At 58.1% G+C, this 18,019-nt stretch overlaps 1 protein-coding gene across 5 annotated transcripts in view; it reads right to left on the bottom strand.

Annotated features, from left to right (window-relative positions):
* RPS6KA2 (ribosomal protein S6 kinase A2) overlaps positions 1–18,019 on the bottom strand; it is a 347,458-nt gene that overhangs the window by 205,701 nt on the left and 123,738 nt on the right. The window lies entirely within an intron of this gene.

Below are 18,019 nucleotides of genomic sequence, written 5' to 3'. Positions count from 1 at the left end.
TCTTTCTGACACCTCTACAGGACAGACACTAAAGGCCAGATTTCATGTCTTTTAGACAAAAAATACGTCACAGGAACACACAGTTCTTTATAGATAGCAGCTTTTAAAATTTCCACATCCGTCGACCCCCGGGATAGGCCAAAAAGTGCCCCATTTTTCCCTGCTGTTGTAAAAATGCAGAACCACGTGCCAAAGAAAGTAGTCGGAACAAACAGCATACGGCAAACAGCCCCTGGGGGAGATCAGAACTTTATCATCCCTGATTAGGTATTTCAAATGGGATAAAGTTTGGAAGGTGTGGATGAAGAGATCCAGAGCACTTGGTGTGAACAGCTCTGCAATCTTCCAAGCTTGCCAAGGCGTCAACCCGAAGTGAGAGTCTGCAAGGCTCTGAACCCCCAGGGCCCTGAAGGTACAAAGGACAGGTGGCTCTCTGGCCCTTGGATGGCTGTGGCAGAGAGGTCATAGATGTACAGGTGAGGAGCCCAGGACCAGGACGTGGTAGGAGCCCACGAGATGTTTGGGGAGGGACCGTCACCTGCTGAGGGAGATCTCCCCGATGGAAGCAGACAGCGTGCAGGCACGTGAGGCCATTCGGACAGGCAAACACCAAGGGCCCTGGAAAGCCAGAGTGACACAGACCTGAGGCTGGCGAACGGTCACACGGACGCGTTGAGACACAACTGCCCGCGGTCAAACCTTCGGGTGAGACCACGGCCCTGACTCCCAGCTGGAAGCAACATCACGAGAGACCCTGGGGCACAGGCACCCCACCAAGCTGACTCACAGCCATAGGACGACACGAAGTGCTCGCTTTTTACGTGGGTACGTTTGGGGTAATTTGCCGTGCATCAAAGGTAGTTAATGCAGGAGGTAAAAAGCCAAAACGGGAGATAAAATCACTCTCGAACATAAGATGATCCATTTTTAATGCTTATCCGTCCCTACACAGAAGCAAAGCCGTAGACTTTCAGACATCGATGGCCAAAGTCAAGTGTGGCACTGTGGACCATTCTGGAGCGTGACCCTCACCTCTAAAAGCTTTTTAGTCACAATTTTCTTTGTCATGTTTGAAATGAGACAACTCCCAGTTCCTACAGATGACAGGGAAGAAGGGAATTTCCCCACAATCCCACCGTGTCTAGCACGTCATTTAAAGGCAATTTTCCTGTTTCCTTTCATCAGGGCGTCACAGAGAAAACCGTCCGACATCGTGAAGACGAGAAGAATGATACTTTTGAGAAAGTGGGTGACACGGCTGTTAGAAGCCAGGGGCAGGGAACAACCCCCAGCTCGTCACTCCAGTCCTGGTCTATTTGTAACATATTGAAGAAGGTGTCTGTAACCGTCTCCATTCAAAATTGGATGGAACCCGCCAGCCCACGGCTGGTTCAGGTAGAAAGCATCCAGTGACAACTGTGATCACTGGGCGTGGAAATAAGGAATTCCAAGGCAGGTAGAGTCCGTGATGCTACGTCGATGATGGAGGGAGAGGCCCCCGCCCACTACAACACTCTCGATACCGAAGAGACACTCAAGTTCGGTCACAGCAGCCCCACTAAGTTAGGGGGATAGGAGAGGGCCATCATGCACGGCACGATGCCGCATCAGCGGTCTGATAAGAACAAGTGAGGTCGATTTGTCAGCCTCTGCCTTCAATTCTGGCTCTGAAATCAGCGGAGGAGAAAAGCAAAGTTGGGGCAAAGACCGCAGGCTGAGTGGGGAAACTGGGTGACGGGCCCCAGGAGAGGCCGCCCGGCAGGGCCCAGTCAAGGTCGGGGCCGGACCCCGTCGTGGAGCGGACGAGACCGGGACTCAGAGGTGAGCTGAGTTCTCTGACCGCGCGCCCACGAATCGGCAAGCGTCAGAGATCCCAGCCGGGTGGGCAAGAGTTCACCCATGTTCGCATTTACGAGGAGGACGGGACAGACTTACTGGGGAGCCAAGGGGTCTGAAATCTGTGATTCTGATGGGTGTGGCCTCTGCCCCGACCTAGTCCCCATTTATAAGCCAAGCCAGTGATACGGTCCTGTCGATTCTCGGGAGGGTCCTGCCAGCTGACAGATCGTAGGTTGTATGTCCGCTCTAAAGTCAGTTAGGGGGAAAGATCACAGGAAAAAAAACACTGTGCGAAAATGTCCTCGGTGGAGATTAAAAAAGCAGAGTGGTTCAAGAAAGCACACAGCAGGGTCCAGGGGTTGGGGACGCGGCGGGAGAGACACCAAACCCAGGGTAAACACTGCATCGGTACATAAATCCTGACCCGGCGGTGATATTTCACCCTGAAACCATCAAAATTCAGGCAAGATAAGCGAGCTGACGATACTCATCTTTCACGTTAACACCAGACAACAGCCGTAATTAACCAGTTAACCCGCAGGTACTAATGAGACACGCATCCTATCGTTGCCAGAATCCCCCCTCTTTGAGCAGTAAGCTATTAACAGGCAGAAATTTGTCAAATCGTGGTCTCAGTTCAATAAATGCAGCAGATACAGGCCAGTCATTGTTCACCCGCAGACAGGGCCAGTGGGACATCTCCAGATCTTTTTCTTGATTTCAATCCTGATTTTTAAACAAGTGCATATTCCTCTAGAAGACGTGTTGGGATGTCATGGCAGTGCTCATTCTGTGGAGAAACCGGACACATCTCTCTGTGGCCGGGAGACCGTCTGGGAGTGGGGACGGCCCCAGACGACCAAGCATCTCAGGGACCGCGGTCCCCGGCCACCTGCCCGTGACGCCGGCGGGCTCCGTGTGCGGAGGGCGGGACACTCTTGCCGCCTTCACAGACTCTGCCTCCCGAGAAGGAAGGCTTCTTCTTCTTGGCTGAGACACCCTTGCCGTGGGCCACGCCGAGAGCAGAAGTGGGCTCCCACGTTCCCCCTTCGCCCCCGGCTTCCAGAGCGGGTCAAAGGTGTGGGTGTGGGAGCCCCACGGGGCTGCACCCTGGGTGGGCACCCCAAGCCCCTTCCTCGCCTTCCCAGCTGCCCTGTCCCTCCCATCTCCCCTCAGTCATCATACTCCCACTCGCTCTGAAGCTACCTGTGTATTTGTGTGGTGCCGGGTCCTGGGCCACGTGCGTCGACGTGGACACGGGGATGCGCTGATGGGCCCCAGGTCTGGGCCATATGTGTGCATGTGGAAGCAAGGGAGGTCATGCTGGGTACATGCTCCTATACACACACACACACACACACACACACACACACATACACACACACACACACACACACACTCTCTCTCTCTCTCTCTCTCTCTCTCTCTCTCTCTCTCTCTCCCTCTCTCCCTCTCCAAAAAGGCCAGAGAGCTGGGCTCTGTGCCATGGAAACACCGGTCCCAGGCATGGAGGAACCTCCTCTCCCCCCAGCTCCCACCCAGCCAAAGCTGGGGGTGGAAGGCCCGCAGTGCTGAGGTCGGGCTCCTGGAACAGACAAGGAACTCAGGGAATAGACGTGCTGGCCAGCTCTACACAGGTCTGCCGGCCCCCCCACCTCCAGAGGCCCCGGTGGTGGTACCTGGCCGTGGGGGACGCGGTCAGGAAGGGCCCCACGGACAAGCAGGAGGCAGTCCGCCACAAGACGCTCTGAGGCGTTCACCATCTCCTTACCGCTTGCTGCTAAAAACAGCCGATGTGTCCCGCAGTTCTGATGTGCTTGTTCTAAACAGTTACCATCAGATCAATATCAATAAGGAGCCACAGTCATTTTCTGCCCCGTGCAGCTCTCCGCGGGTGCCGGGGACAGGTGCGGGGGCTCGGCGGGAGCACTAGGCTGTCCATCCGCTAAAGCGCCCTCCACCCCTGAAGCCAGAAAACAGGAACCGCCGAGGGTCGCTCACCCGGAAAATTCTTCAGAGTCATCCCTGACAATAAATAGGTTATTTTTGTTTAAAAAGAGCGACGCGATGCGTTCGGAAAGTTATTTATGGAAAACAGGAAAGGTCTAATTTGAAAGGGTGGTTGACTTTGATTAGGGACAATGGCGCTTTGAACCCGGCCGGCGGGCGCTCCGTGGAGACAGGGCCAGCGAGGTGAAAACATCCACGTCAGCGGCCGGCAGTTTCCAGCTGGTCCCCGGGTGGGGACGACTAGCAGGGCCGGGGACCCGGGCGAAGGCACAAGATGCCCTGTCGTCAAGATGTCGAGCCCGAGCCTGAGCCTGAGGGGACAGCGGACTCGGAGCCCGACTGGTGCCCAGAACAATGGGCTGATGTCTTGATGTCTTCGGAGGGAGGCCGGGGTGAGGAGAGGGCTTAGGAATCAGCAAGCACCAGATAGGAAATCTAGGAATGCATTCAGCAGTTATTTATGGAAACAGCAGAACTCCAACTTGAAAGAGGCCAGAAATGCGCCAGAAACAAGCATCGTGATTTCAAACAAAGAAATGTTTGAAAATTCACGCTTCTCCCAAACATTGCTGCGTGAATACAGATTCTTGGAAAGTAAACCGTGAGGAACAAATAAATGGTGGCCAAGGCTCTAGGGTTTCCCCTTTGTCCGTCCAGGCCCGGGGCCAGGGCTCCCGCACGCCGCCCTCCCGAGGTCAGTGCCACCCCGTCACCGGGTGGGATGCAGGGGACACGCGAGCAGAGCCCCTCGGGGGGCACGGTGGTCTTACCCCTCACTGGTTCCCGACAGGAGAGGACCCGGGGCCCCCACCCCACCCTCACTGCCACCGAGAGCTCCAGTCCTACCAGCCCGCTGCCTGCCCTGTGCTCGTAACCGACCTGTGGAAATACTCCTGGTCGGCCCTACACGGGAAAGGTCACCAAATGAACAGAGTAGCAAGGCTGGAGTCACAGCGGGTCCCTGGCACCTGCCGCTCCCAGAGGCGGGTAGCCTGTTGTCAGCCCCTCCACAGGTAACAACTCTCATGCCTTGCTTCTTGGTGAGTCCGGAATGCCGAGGACTCCCCGACACGACAGATGAAGAGTTAACAAAGTTCCTTCTCTTTCCGATCACGTTTTCTCTGTTTTCCAGTTCTACGTACCAGAGACTCCCTCAACATTTTCCCCATTTTTCTGAATTTTTTGGCAGCCCTGTTTCATTTAATTTTATCTTAAGTTTATTTATTTGAGAGAGTGGAGAGGGTGAGAGAGAGAGAGAGAGAGAGAGAGAGAGAGAACCCCAAGCAGGCTCCGCACTGTCAGCACAGAGCCCGACACGGGGCTCAATCTCACAAACCATGAGATCATGACCCGAGCCAAAACCAAGAGCCCGACACTTAACCAGCTGAGCCACCCAGGCACCCCAGCTGCCGTATTTTAAATCTGGAAGAATACTTTTTTCTTCCTTAATTATTGCTTCGTCATTTCATCCTCTTGGCCATGATGCCATATTTTCTCAAATCTCTCCAGGTTCATAAAGTTCTCCTCTGTTCTCTGAGCCATATCTGCTTCTTCCGGGGTCACCGCATGCTTGTTTTCCTCTGTAAGGTGAGGAAGCCGTCCGTCCAATAACAGAAAGCTGGGCGCAAACTGGCTTCACCTCGGTGAGGGACCTGGCGTATGACGTCTTCTCCCCTGCAGTTTTGAGCCGTGACTGAAGTCACGATCCGTGCTTCATATTCCCTGGGCACTTAGCCTCCTGCGGTGTGAACAGCACTTGGGACGTCTACCCGTTTCGTTCTACCAGATTCCAATCTGCTTCCATTTATACCTTTGTATGTAGCCTGCACGTTAAAAAAAGGCGGATCATTATGACCGAAGTACTTCTCTGGTCGTCTGCCCAGGTTGGCTTACCAGTGGCCGTAGCCGCTGGAGCTCTGGGAAGGCTTCTTTCGTAACCCAGCACGTAAGGGACGTGTGCCGGAAAGACTGGACTCCCCTTCGACCAACGTGGTCTTAGTTAACTTGAGAAGGAAGCTCTTGCTACAGATGTACTCAACTCTGCCAAATTTAGGTGGAACCACATGGGAACGCGGCTGTCTGCAGATTTCCAAAATGGATAGCCTGGCATAAAACAACCTCCAGGTGTGCGAACACCTGAGAAGCAGGGGCCGTGTTGACATGGGGACATGGCCATCCTCCAGGAGCCCAACTAGAGGCCACGGACACGCGGGCAGGGCTGGTTTCCACGCAGTGCTGAGAGAGACAGTACAAGAGGGACACAGAGAAGGTGCAAGGTCTCACTGCAGAGGAAAATCACAAGCCTGGTCATACAGATTTTATTTACCAAACACAAGTAGGTACTGGATGCTGCCCCAATATTGACTATTTGAAAGGAAGGCAGACACTTTTGGATTGCGTTAACAATGACTAGAATTTGCCTCAAAATAATCTGGAAATCGGTGGTGGCAGGGGGGAGCAGATGCATAAATAAAACAAGACCGGTCTTTACTTAAGAAGTCTTGAAATTATGTGTCTGGGACAGATCCGTGGGGATTTAATACACTCTTTTCTTCTGTATGTGCTCACAATTTTTACGATAAAATTCACTTTTTAAGAAGGGATGTAACCTCTCAAGCAAATGAGCGTGGTTGTAGATTCTTTATAGAGATTCTAACTTTTAAAATGCTTCTGATATTAAAAGCATCCCAGAGCAGCATGAAATAACTTTAAAGCTGGGTGCTTTAAAAATGCAGCCGTGACCCTGGCCACGTATAACACTAATTTCGTACGTCGAGCCATACTTGGTCGTATCCGCACCACCTACCCGGCATCGCGGCACAAAGCCAGCCCGTGCCGTCTCATCAGCCTCCTGCCACCCAGGGTGTCCCCCCTACGTCCCTCCATGTCCCACAGACGCCACCTGCTCCTGACAAAAGCTATTCCTTCGATCAGGGCATGTCCTGCCCCCCTCCCCCCACCCACGGCTCCAGCCCTCCGCTGAGGAGTCAGTCCGTCACGATGCACAGCAAGTCTGCTCACGTAGGAAGTTGGATCCCCCGGTAACTGAGCCCCAAGTGTGCCCTTCGTTCATTAAATGCACTATCAAGGCTTGACTCTCTGCCTTTGATTCTTCTGTCCTTTATTTCACATAAGAAACTTTGGCTTTCCCAAGCACGACTTACACTCCGCGAGGTGGGGATACTGTCTGAATGTCTCTCCCGACAGGTGAGCGCCTCTATGAAGACTTCCCAGCTTACATCACCGTGACAGGGAGGAATGACCGTGGTTTGTGATTCATCCCTGGGTGTGAGTGGGTTGGGGACAAGGTGAGAAAAAGAACAAGACAGACTGAGTTTCAAAGAGGCCTTTGGACCTGCATCAGACTTATAGACAGTAAGCAGCCAAAGGGAGCTTGAAGGTTGGTCTTTTTTTGTAATTTTTTTAAAGCTTATTTATTTATTTTGAGAGACAGAGAGAGCACACACACAAGCAGGGAGGGGCAGAGAGGAGGAGAGTCAGAATTCCAAGCAGCCTCCAAACTTGGAGCCCACGCGGGGCTCTAACTCACAAACCGTGAGATCACGACCTGAGCTGAGATCAAGAGTTGGACGCTTAACCGACTGCACCACCCGGGCGCCCGAATTCTAGGTCTTTTAATTCTAAATTCCCTGCGTCTGGTGCTGCCCCTGCGGCCCCACTGTGCGTGCCGGTGCTCAACACTCCAGTGCACGGTACGTCATCGGTGGTGGCAGGTGAATTTCCCAGATTTGCCCGCGGGTTGAACATTTAGGAGCTGTGTGTATTTAGATGTCCATCCCCAAGTGGATCTCTGGCTGCGGTCGTTAGCACACGGATCCATCACCCGTTTGCCACAAATAGCAATTTGACGAAACGCGGCTCACGTTACAAGACCTGGCCGGCCAGCCACCAGCACAAACAGGCAACACGTTAGTGGGAATAAAACCGCAAAGGGAACGACAATTGAGTGACGGATGTTGCCCCTCGGGTCACGACGCAACGAATAACACACACTGCCCCTCACGTTTGCCTCCAAGTAAGACAGTGCACACTGCGAAGACGCGAGGGCACGGAGGACAGGGCCCCGGGGGACGGCAGGGTGACGGGGGACCCCCAGTGTCCCCCCCACGTGCCATCCGTCCCTACCAGCCCCCGTCCCCCGTCCTGCCTTTCCCCCCCTTCTGCTCCAAGTCAGCCTTCGTTCTGCAGCGAACAGCGAAGACAGAAGGAGACGGAAAGAAACCCAGCCAGAAAGGAAAAGGCGGTAGAAGTCAGAGCAAGAAAGGAAGCCTCTGTTCCCTCGCGTGTCAACCCGCAGACGTTTGGAGAATACGATGTCTGAGCACCGCCGCACAGCCGAAGACGCTGCGGGCTGATGGACCGTGGAGGAAGCGGACACCCCGCCTCGGGACAGGCAGCGGCGGTGGGGGGCCCGCGACATTCACCACCCCCAGGACCAACGGTCCTCACGTCGGCCCCGTGCGCGACGTCTCCTTGTAGGCCTGTCCCCGGCCCCTCCCTCAACCTGCTGCCCAGAATCGCCACCCCTGGGAAATCTGAGCCTCTTTCTGCCTGGACGCCTGGGGTCCCGGGCGCAAAAGGAGAGCTGTGCCCCGGTGGCCCCCAGACGCTGCCCTCCTCGTGTGGCTTCAGGTCCCAGCGCTGGGCCACTCCTTCGTTTCTGCCCCCCCGAGGTTGCTCCCAAAATGACACAGTGGCCTCTGTCCCAGGGACAAAGCCCTCTCTTGAATTCCCCACCACAGGATGCTAATGCGCTGACACCCCCCCCCCCCAACAGTGTCCCCGCCAGGAGTGTCCCGTCCTCAGCCCCTCCGCAAGGGGACACATACTAGCCTTCCTGTGCTTCACTCTCAAACCCCATCATTCTGTCCCGGGATGGTAGGCTCAGGTTTAAATCTTATGATGAGTAAGAATATAAAAAGAGAAATGGCCTACGCAACGCATGATTTAATCGTAATGTTTTGCTCGTCCTTAAGCAGCGTCCTAAGGTTTTCAGAGGCTGCTTTTCTGTTCAACCTACGGGCAATTCACCCAAGGAACACATTTCAGAACAAACTTCCCCTTCGATATTTATAGGCAATAAAATGTACCAGCTTTCTCCGTTTTAATTCAGTAATGAAACGAGGACCATAAACGCTCAATCAAAAACAAAAGCACAGGCCTCCCTCGGCTCTTTCGGTCCCACTTATTTAATAAAACACTGGTGTTGAAATGCCACCGAAGGCAAATGGGATGCTCTTGCTCTTTTTCTTGCCCAGGGTTCACCCTCGGCTCACGTCATAAATGTGGTGGGTCTGTTCACCGCGCCCCACTCAGAGCCCCGAGCCCCCGGGCGGTGGGAGGGAGAGCCGGGAAGGGCGGGCCAATGCTGGGGGCTCTGTGGCGCCCCCAAAGTCTGTCTCAGAGGGTGAGAATAATCGGGATCCCAAGAAGACGATCGGCAGGAGCTTGGAGATGAGAACCAGTGACCCAGACACAAAGGACACAGTGGCTGCTCACCTACGGCAAGACCCTTGATCGGAGCCTCCGAGGGAAGCCGGCTCCCTGCAAACAGCATCCTGTCTGCCCTCAGTGTCTCCTACCGCCCTGCTCCCCGGAGACTCGCACCGCCCTCTGTGACCGATGCTTCTGGAAGGCCATTAGTAACGTAAATCCTAACTTTTATAGCCATGTTCTTACAGCCAAGTCACTGTAGGGTGAAAAGCAACAAAAGAGAAGAGAAAGTTAAATGAGGGATGGAGAGAAGGTCTGTCAGTGGGGGGGACACGTGGCCCCACCGTGTGCCTCTGGCTAAGCCCACCCGGGGTCGCTCGGTCCACGCTCCGGTGCGTGGGGACCCACACTTTCACCCCGGAGTCTGGCTTCAAGGATGCGCACGCGGGTCCGAGAAATGCCTCCACTATGCGCCGCGGCAGAGGCCAGGCTTGAAACCCACGTGTCCTCATGACCATTAACACCTTCATGCGTCTCTGTATGGGACTGCGCGTGCTACAGGCGTCTGAAACCCGAGACTTTAATTTTATAAACTATATGCAAAAGTTTATTTTGAGAGAGGGAGAGAGCACGAGCAGAGGACGGGCAGAGACAGGGAGAGAGAGAACCCCGAGCAGGCTCTGTGCTCTCAGCACAGAGCCCGACGTGGGACTCAATCTCACAAACCACGAGATCCTGACCTGAGCCAAATCTAAGAGTCAGGCACTTAAGCCACTGAGCCACCCAGGCGCCCCTGTGCAATCATGTTCTTAATTAGAAGAAAGTCTTGAAAAGGCAAGAACGATGACCATGCCCTCCCAACCCGGCAATGAGTAAACGAGAGAAAAAATGCTTCAAGAGTCAGTTACAATCTATAGACCTCATTCCCTCAGTTCCAGACATCTGAAATGTTCAAAATTATCTCATTAGTTTAAATTATTAGTTTTAGATTTACCTTATTAATTATGTGGTCACATAATGTCAGATTTCATTTGTAATTAATGATTCACCTAAGAACGGGGGCTTACAACTCTTCCCTCCATTAATCAGCAAACGTCCTTTTCTCCCACAGTGCTCCTCTGCCTGGGAAATCGATGTCCCCAGATCACTGCCCGCACACAAATGCCACCAGAGCATGTATCAGATGGAGACCGTGGGAGAAGAACGCATTCCGGGCGCTTAACACCTTCGGGGGCCAAAATCCACAGCTCGGATGGTGGGCGCGGGGTGGTGAGGGAACTGGCTGGCCCGTAGGCGCAAGGTGGCAGGTGGGAGGGGGCGTCCTGGGGGCCAGTCCTTCAGGGCTGCCAGACCCCCGTGGTGCCATCCAGCGGCAGAGCGACCTTTCTCCCCAGCTGCTCCCGCATCGAGGCCGGGAACACAGCAGGTGCAGCAAAGGCTGGCGATGCCCCGATTCCGCCCCGGACTCTGTCCTGTGAGAACCTACAGTATGAAGCGAGTCTGTTAGCTCAGCCTGTCATCTGGCTGCAGCGGGGACGGGGGTCAGGGAACAGGCTTAGCCCCTGCCCTCCCAGGAGGGGTGGGGTCTCGGCGGGCACCGCCCCCTCGGATGCCCCCTCAGCGGGTTTACCTCCCAGCACGAGCCTGACCTGTTCCCCAAACAACTCAGCATGTTTCCTGAGAGAAAGCCTGGACCTAACTGTTCACAAGGTGGTGCTCTTTCTACCTCTTTCTACTCGATAGTAACAGAATGTCGTCAAGTCTGAAGAGCTGTATCTGGGTGGCTAAGAAACATGGAGACAAAGAGAAGCCCGTGGGGGCAGATGGCTCGTGGACACCCAGAGGGGGGGAGGGGTGCCACCTCCCCCCCACCAGGGCCATTCTGATGCAAACAGCGGGGGGCCAGGGCGCCTCGTCCCCACGCGCCGGGCGGTGCTGCGTGCTGTGGAGACGCAGAGGGGGGCCTGGACGCACGCGGCACGAGTGTCCGGGGCCAGGAGCACAGCAGCACTGGGACGTCTGTGGTTAGGGGCCCCACCGGGCACTTCTGTCCCTGTCCTTCCCGCCCTAAGCTCCCTGGGAGCATGGACAGGGTCTCCTGTGCCGACACAGGCTGCTGGGAGCGCAGGTTCATCCGGGACTGGAGAAGACCATGGGCTCGAACCGACGGCCTCGTAGCCCCTCCTGCAGCCCAGCTTCTGTGGGGACCGCCTCCGCGCATCATCGCTTCGGGTCCTCACGCTTCTGTGGACCTGGTTTCTCCTGGCCAAGGTGACCATCTGGGACTGAGAAACCAGCCCCAAGCCGGGAGCCGGGGGAGGGAGCCGTGGACTTGCAGCCCGGGTCCGGATGCTGCTGGGACGGCACCACCAGACTCCGAGAGCGACACCGACAGACGCGGTCAGGTGACACGGGCCGGCTAGCGTGCGCGAGGAGCTTCGGTGTCTCCACCTCACACCTCGGGTCCAGGGGCCGAGGGCAGCACGCGGCCGGAGAGACTCGGTGCCCTCGCAGACCAGACACAGGCGGGCGAGCTTCATCAGGCCCGGACACCAGGGACAGGGGCATGGCCGGTCCTGCTGGCCCCCATCACTGCGACGACAGTCACAGCCGGGGCTGGTCACTAGGGGTGGGGATGCGTGGGGGCACCACCAAGCCACGCCCACCTCTCCTGCCGCGGGATGCCTGGCTGTCCTCGTCCCTCGACGCATTCCCAAGCCTGGCGGAGGTGGCTGTCCTCGTCCCTCGACGAATTCCTGAGCTTCTTATCAGCTTCACGTGCAGGTGGGAAGATGCTTCCAGATGATCTCAGAGAAGGACACAGAGGGGCCAGGGCCGAACCCGCAGTGCTGTGCTAGGACCCGCCACAGAAACTCAACCCGGCAAGCCCTGCAACAGCCACGGGAGCCTGTCCCCTGCCTACAGACTGTGTCCCCCATGGCATCGCATGGCCTGCCTTTCACTTGTGCCCTCCCCTCTTCCGCTCACTTGGCTCCTCCTGTTTATCCTGTGAGACTCGTCACCTCCTCCATGAAGACCGCCTTGACTGCCAGCCGGATCACACTCCTCTGTGCGTCCCCACATCTAGTCCACTGCTTCCAACTGTGCCGGGCGGGACCTCGCCACACCGAGGGGTCCTGCGGCAGCACCCAGGCCTCCCTCTGGTGCCCGTGCACACCGGCTGCCCCGACAGCCCCCCCAAGGCCCTGGGGGCGTGCGCGCACGCGGGGGCATCGCTCCATGTCCTCCGTTGGCAGGCAGAAGGAGAAAGAGGAGAATGTGGCCCAGTAAAGGCGTGGAAGGACCGAGTCAGGGCGACAGGGGCCCCGGGACACGTTCGTGCCGGCCGGTCACAGAGAGGAGAGGACACGAGCCCACACTCCGCGCCTGCCTCGTTCCTGCCACCGCTTCCCGGGCCGTGGGAACAGCACACTCGGCCGCATCGTGTCTTCAGCGCTCGCCTCCGCGTCCACGATGGTGACAAGAGCAGCGGTGGCCGGTGAGGGCCCCGTACGCGCAGGAGCGGCGGGCACGGCCATCGGGACAGGGAAACAAAGCTGGGCAGCATCCTGAGAGCCGGGTGCCCACGAGCCCGACGGTGGAAAGCCCCGGAATCCCGTGGGCAGGGGTGCTGCGTGGAAGCCTCGGCCGCAAGCAACTTCCGACTTCGGGCGCCCGTGTCGTGGCCGCGGGGTCGGGGGCCAGCCGCGGGATTTCCCGTCCGTGAAGCCAAAGGGGGCGGCGGGGGGGTGGGGGGCGGGGTTCCGGAGGGAAAGGGGTTTGTTAGAAGCACGTGTTTCTCCGTCGGCGTCTGTCTGCTTCACCGTATTTATTTCTCCACTCAAGCCAGTTTACCGGATCGTCTGGATCACGCAAATCCCATCACCGTGAGCCGCCCACATGTGTCTTGCTAAACTTTGACTTTCTGGGCTGAAGGGCCAGCCGAGAACATTCAGACACACTGAGTTTGGGAACGTTTGAGGAAGGGGCAGGATCGCCGGCACACAGCGGAGGCCAGCGGACCCCGGCACCACGTGAAAGGTCACGGGGTTTCTGCCCCATCGGAGCACAGACGCGGGAGACGGGCCCTCGGCAGCGTCCCTCCAGACGGTGTGAGCCGCGGGGAGAGACTGCTGAGCCCTGCGCAGCAGGAACGAGCCCCAGATACAGTAGCGACACCAAGGCCGCCAGACCATCCGCCTGCCACGGGAGCGGCCTCTGTGAGCGGGGCTTCCTTGCTAGCTCGGCCCCCCCCACCTGGCCAGAGCGGGATGGGGGGGGTGGGGGGTGATGCCGGGACAAAGGACAGTGGAGGCTCTGGCTGGGGTGCAGCTGATGGGGGGTCTCTGAGGGCAGAAGGCGGGGCAGGGGTCCCTGGGCTTCCTGGGACACGGCTGCTGCCCTCGCTCTCCTCTGCCCACAGTCTCGGGCAAGGCTCCCGCGGTCACTGAGGCCCATGTGCAGGTGCGTCTTCGGGGGGATTGGAAGGTGCCGGGCTCGGCCGTGGGCACACGTGCTGTGAACACCGGGACACGGGGGCCAGACCTGGGGGCGGCCGAGAGCCACCGCCCGGAAGTCTTCTCTGACCCCCTGCCCGTGCCGGCCCCACTCTGGCCACCCCCCCTCGCCCGCGGAGGACACCCTACCGCCAGAGCCACGCCTTCGAGGACGGTAACTCCTAAGGGGACTGGTGATGAGGAACCCACGCGACGCTATCTTCCCCAGGTCCACTGACGGCCACTTAGCAAAGACCAGGACCGTGAAGCAACACGTCACCCCGGGCTGGGGTTCTGAGCGAGGGGCACGCAGCGCCGCTTCCGTGCACGGAACGTTCGTGGGCCGACGGGGGAAACGACGCGCGGCTGGAGTCACAAGTCTTCCAGGCTCTAGGAAGTGCCCCGGGTTAGCTGTGCGGCACTAACGTGACAGGCAGCTTAGCAATGGTTTCTATACACACCAGCGTGCACGCCTATAAACGCGCGACCTGCTCATGCTCACTTCCCGCCTACGTAAAGTGGGGTAACCAATGCACCGGCCTCCTACGACTTCTGCGGATTAAGTGGGTTATTACGTGTAATGCACTTAAAACGGGGCTGGCATCTTCTAACGGGGAATCGGGAGCTTAATCCCCAAAGAGCCACAACAACGCCTCCATTTCCCAGATCCAGACTGAAAGGCGGAGAGGAATCGGACCAGCGCGGCGATGAGGGGGTCCTCCGAGCTGGAGACATGAGTCAGCCCCTGCACACGCCCGCACACACCTGTTGTACACACGCACATCTGTACTAACACGCACACCTACACGCACGTTGCCCACAGCCCCAAGAGTCTCGAGCAGGAAGAGAACCTGGATGTAATCCTGAGTGAGCAGGTAAGGGCTTGAAGGTGGAGGCCGAAGACCAAGAAAGACACTCAAACCCACGGGACTTACCACGTGTGACTGACGGATGGGGAAGGCCCGGCCACAGGCGTCATCAATCGCGCAGCCCCGGCTCAGGACTGGCCACAGGGAGCCGGGGGCCCCGACAGCACACTTTCCCGCCCACCCCAGACCCCCGTGCACCGACACTGCCCGCCCCTGCCCTCCTGTGGGCACCGCCTCCCCTGCTCAGAGCAGGTCACTCATTGGAGCAGCTGGGCCCGTCACTCCCTGAGCGGTGACGGCGGCTTTCAGCGGCGCCCGGCATCCGAACACGGCCCCGAGGAGCCGCTCCAACATCGGCGACAACACAGGTGCTCGCGCTCCACACGGTCGTCTGGCAGTGGAGACTCCCCCTCCCCTGTCATCCAGCACCCGCCGCACGCTCCCCTCCCTGCACGCGGCGCGGAACCGGGCCCCTCGGCCCAAGCAGCCCCTGCAGCGGCCGTGAGCACCGGCAGCCCCGCGTGCCCCCCGCTGGGGCTTGGATGCACGGTTTCTCCACTTCCGTGGAAAGGCTGGTTCTCTTGCCTCCGACAGGAGGCTTCTGGATTCACCCGACCCGGGGGCCAGGTGCCCGCCATACCTGCTGTGGGCGCGTGTGTCCCCTCAGTCCGAGAGGGAAGACCGAAACCATGTGCCTGGACACAGGAACAGGGAGGTGGAGGGGAGGGGAGGGGAGGGGAGGCGAGGCTGAGCCCGGCCAGCCTCACTGTGCATTGTTCCTTCTGGCTGTGCCCTCAGACCTGCGGCCCCGGCTGGCCCTGTGCAGCTGACGCACCCTGGGCCGGCCGGAGGGACCCCAGAGGACAGGCGTGGGTAACCGAGGACAACCGTGTAAGCTGGCTGCTTGAACCCCGTGCATTTAAAGGCCCCCACGGTTCACAGGCAAACGTCTGTTGAGTCCGAACAGGGCTGCCCGGTGGTAGCCACAAGGGGCTGAGCCCAGCATCCCCGTGCGCTTTGCTGGGACAGTGGGCGTCCACCTGCCATCGCCCCACAGAGAGAGGTACCATGATAGGGACTCACCAGATGCTGAGGTGGAACCGACACCCGCTCCGAGGCCCCCGACCTTGCCGGCAGGCGCCCAGGAGTCCTGACTGCGTCCCTCCCCGGGGAGGGGTGCCGATGGCCGGGAGGGGGCTGTCCGGGAAGGGGCACGGTGAGGACTGGAGGGGGCAGGGGGAGGGCAGGGAGCCGTGTGCCTCTGCGGCTTGGACACACGAGCCCGTGCACTTGGTCACGTCTGTCGTTCGCATCCAGTGAGGATCCCACTCCGGCGCGGAAAGGTGTCGACATACCCGGAGAGAACCCACTAGAGCAACGACTCAGCAAACTGGCCCTTTCCATCCCGCAGAATGGCGGCGAATCTGCCTGTTCCTCGGCACGGAGCGTCCCGGCCGCAGAAATACACGCCCGTCGGCTCAGAGAGCCAGACGGGATTCCCGGCAGACATCGGGAAATCAGACGCGGACGTTGCGGCCAGAATTACGTCCTGGTGGCCACGAACCGCTTTACACAGTCGTAAGGATCCTTAACAGACAGAGCACCGTGACCCCCGCTCGTCCACTTCCAGGCCGGGGTCCCCCACATGGCGCCACACGGCCGTCCTGTCCACGCATGAGGCGAACGTCCCCTCCCTGGGGGAGGGCGGCGTGGGGCCTCTGCTCGGCAGCTGGCCCGCGCGGTCACACCCCCGGCTTCACCACCACCCGGGGAACCGGGCAACTCACCTCCTCCAGATGGCCTCGGGCTCCTCGTCTGCGAAACAGACACAGACACGCCGCCTAACGAGCGCTGGTCCTCTGGAAGGGTCTAGTTTCAGACGCAAGTGACCACGTGTACAAATACAAGCGACGGTGTGCTTGCACCGAAGGCGGACCTATCTGTTCCCGTTCTTCAGGGAAGTCCCCGGGGACGGAGACCTCCGAGTGCTCCTGCCGCGCACGCGCGTTCACAAGGGTTGTTGCCTGGCACTGACATCTCTATGTTTTATAAGGAACGTTAATTAAGTGAAAGCTTTAAATAGATTCTTGGCTAGCTGGGTCATAAACAGTGTGCGGCACCCGTGAGCGCCAACCGCACACGGTTCCTACGGTTCCCGTCGCGGTTTCGCCACGCGAGAACAAAAGTGAAACCTCTCAAAGATCCTTCAGGTTCTAGAAGATTCGGGCCCAGGTGGTTCAGCTTGGGAAACCCGCGCTCTGTCCAGATACATACAAACGTCTGTGACGCATGACGGGCGGAAACCAGCAAAGGGCAAACAGGCAAGACGGGCGCCGTCTGGGGCTCGCGTCCCGGCTCAGAGCGCGGGGGGGGCGGCGGGGGGACCTCCCTTCCCTTTCGCGGCTCCTGCAGCTCAGGCCTCCCTCACCTGCGACTCCACAAGGATTTCCAGGGGCGGTCTCTCCTCACAAACCCCGGCGAGGCCCGCCAGGCCCCCCAACAACTGCTCCTGCGTCCCAGCCGGGCACCCCCTGCCAAGTCTGCGTCCTCGCAGGGGCCAGTGGGGTCTGACCGCCTCCAAGACACTTTCTTCACCACTGCGCCCAGTTTATACCACATACTGTGCGCTCCCCGTTAGTACCACAGGGTGCACGGCACCCCAGGCCCTGACACGATCTAAGGACTCCGGTCTAAATCTTCAAAGGGGCTGCAGGCCCCGTAGGGTTGAGGCAAAGGCATATTCCAAATAACAGTGCTGAGTATGTTTCAGGCGTTTCTTTCTTTAAAAAAAAAAAAAATCTTTTTTAACGTTTATTTATTTTTGAGAGACAGAGCATGAGTCCGGGAGGGGCACAGAGACAGAGGGAGACACAGAACCCGAAGCGGGCTCCAGGCTCCGAGCCGTCAGCACAGAGCCCGACGTGGGGCTCGAACTCACCAATCGCGAGATCATGGCCTGAACCAACGACGGATGCTTAACCAGCTGAGCCCCCCGGGTGCCCCAGGCATTTGTTTATCCAGGCATTTACTTGTTTATCCAAAGATTAGAAGGGAATATTACGAATCACAGAAAGCTAGGAGGAAGCTGGCCAGGGCGCACACACCCCCACCCCCCCCCTCGCTGGGCAGCTCCCCATGATGCTCAGTGAATATCCACAGACCAATTAAAGTCAACCTCTTACACAGGACCAGTAACAGGACAGGGAATCCTGTTGGGAGAGTGGACCACAGATTAACAAAGACACAGTTCTGTCAAACGGGATTCCCAGGGGGAGACAAAGGTGAGCCAGGCATGGGGGGTGCTTGTGCCAATGCCCCACAGAGCAAGTCCAGATCCAAGACCACCTCCCA

The sequence above is a fragment of the Panthera pardus genome, unplaced genomic scaffold (genome assembly GCF_024362965.1).
Source record: "Panthera pardus isolate Hobbes unplaced genomic scaffold, ASM2436296v1 HiC_scaffold_17, whole genome shotgun sequence".
NCBI lineage: Eukaryota > Metazoa > Chordata > Mammalia > Carnivora > Felidae > Panthera > Panthera pardus.
This window is presented reverse-complemented; position numbering and strand designations above follow the sequence as displayed.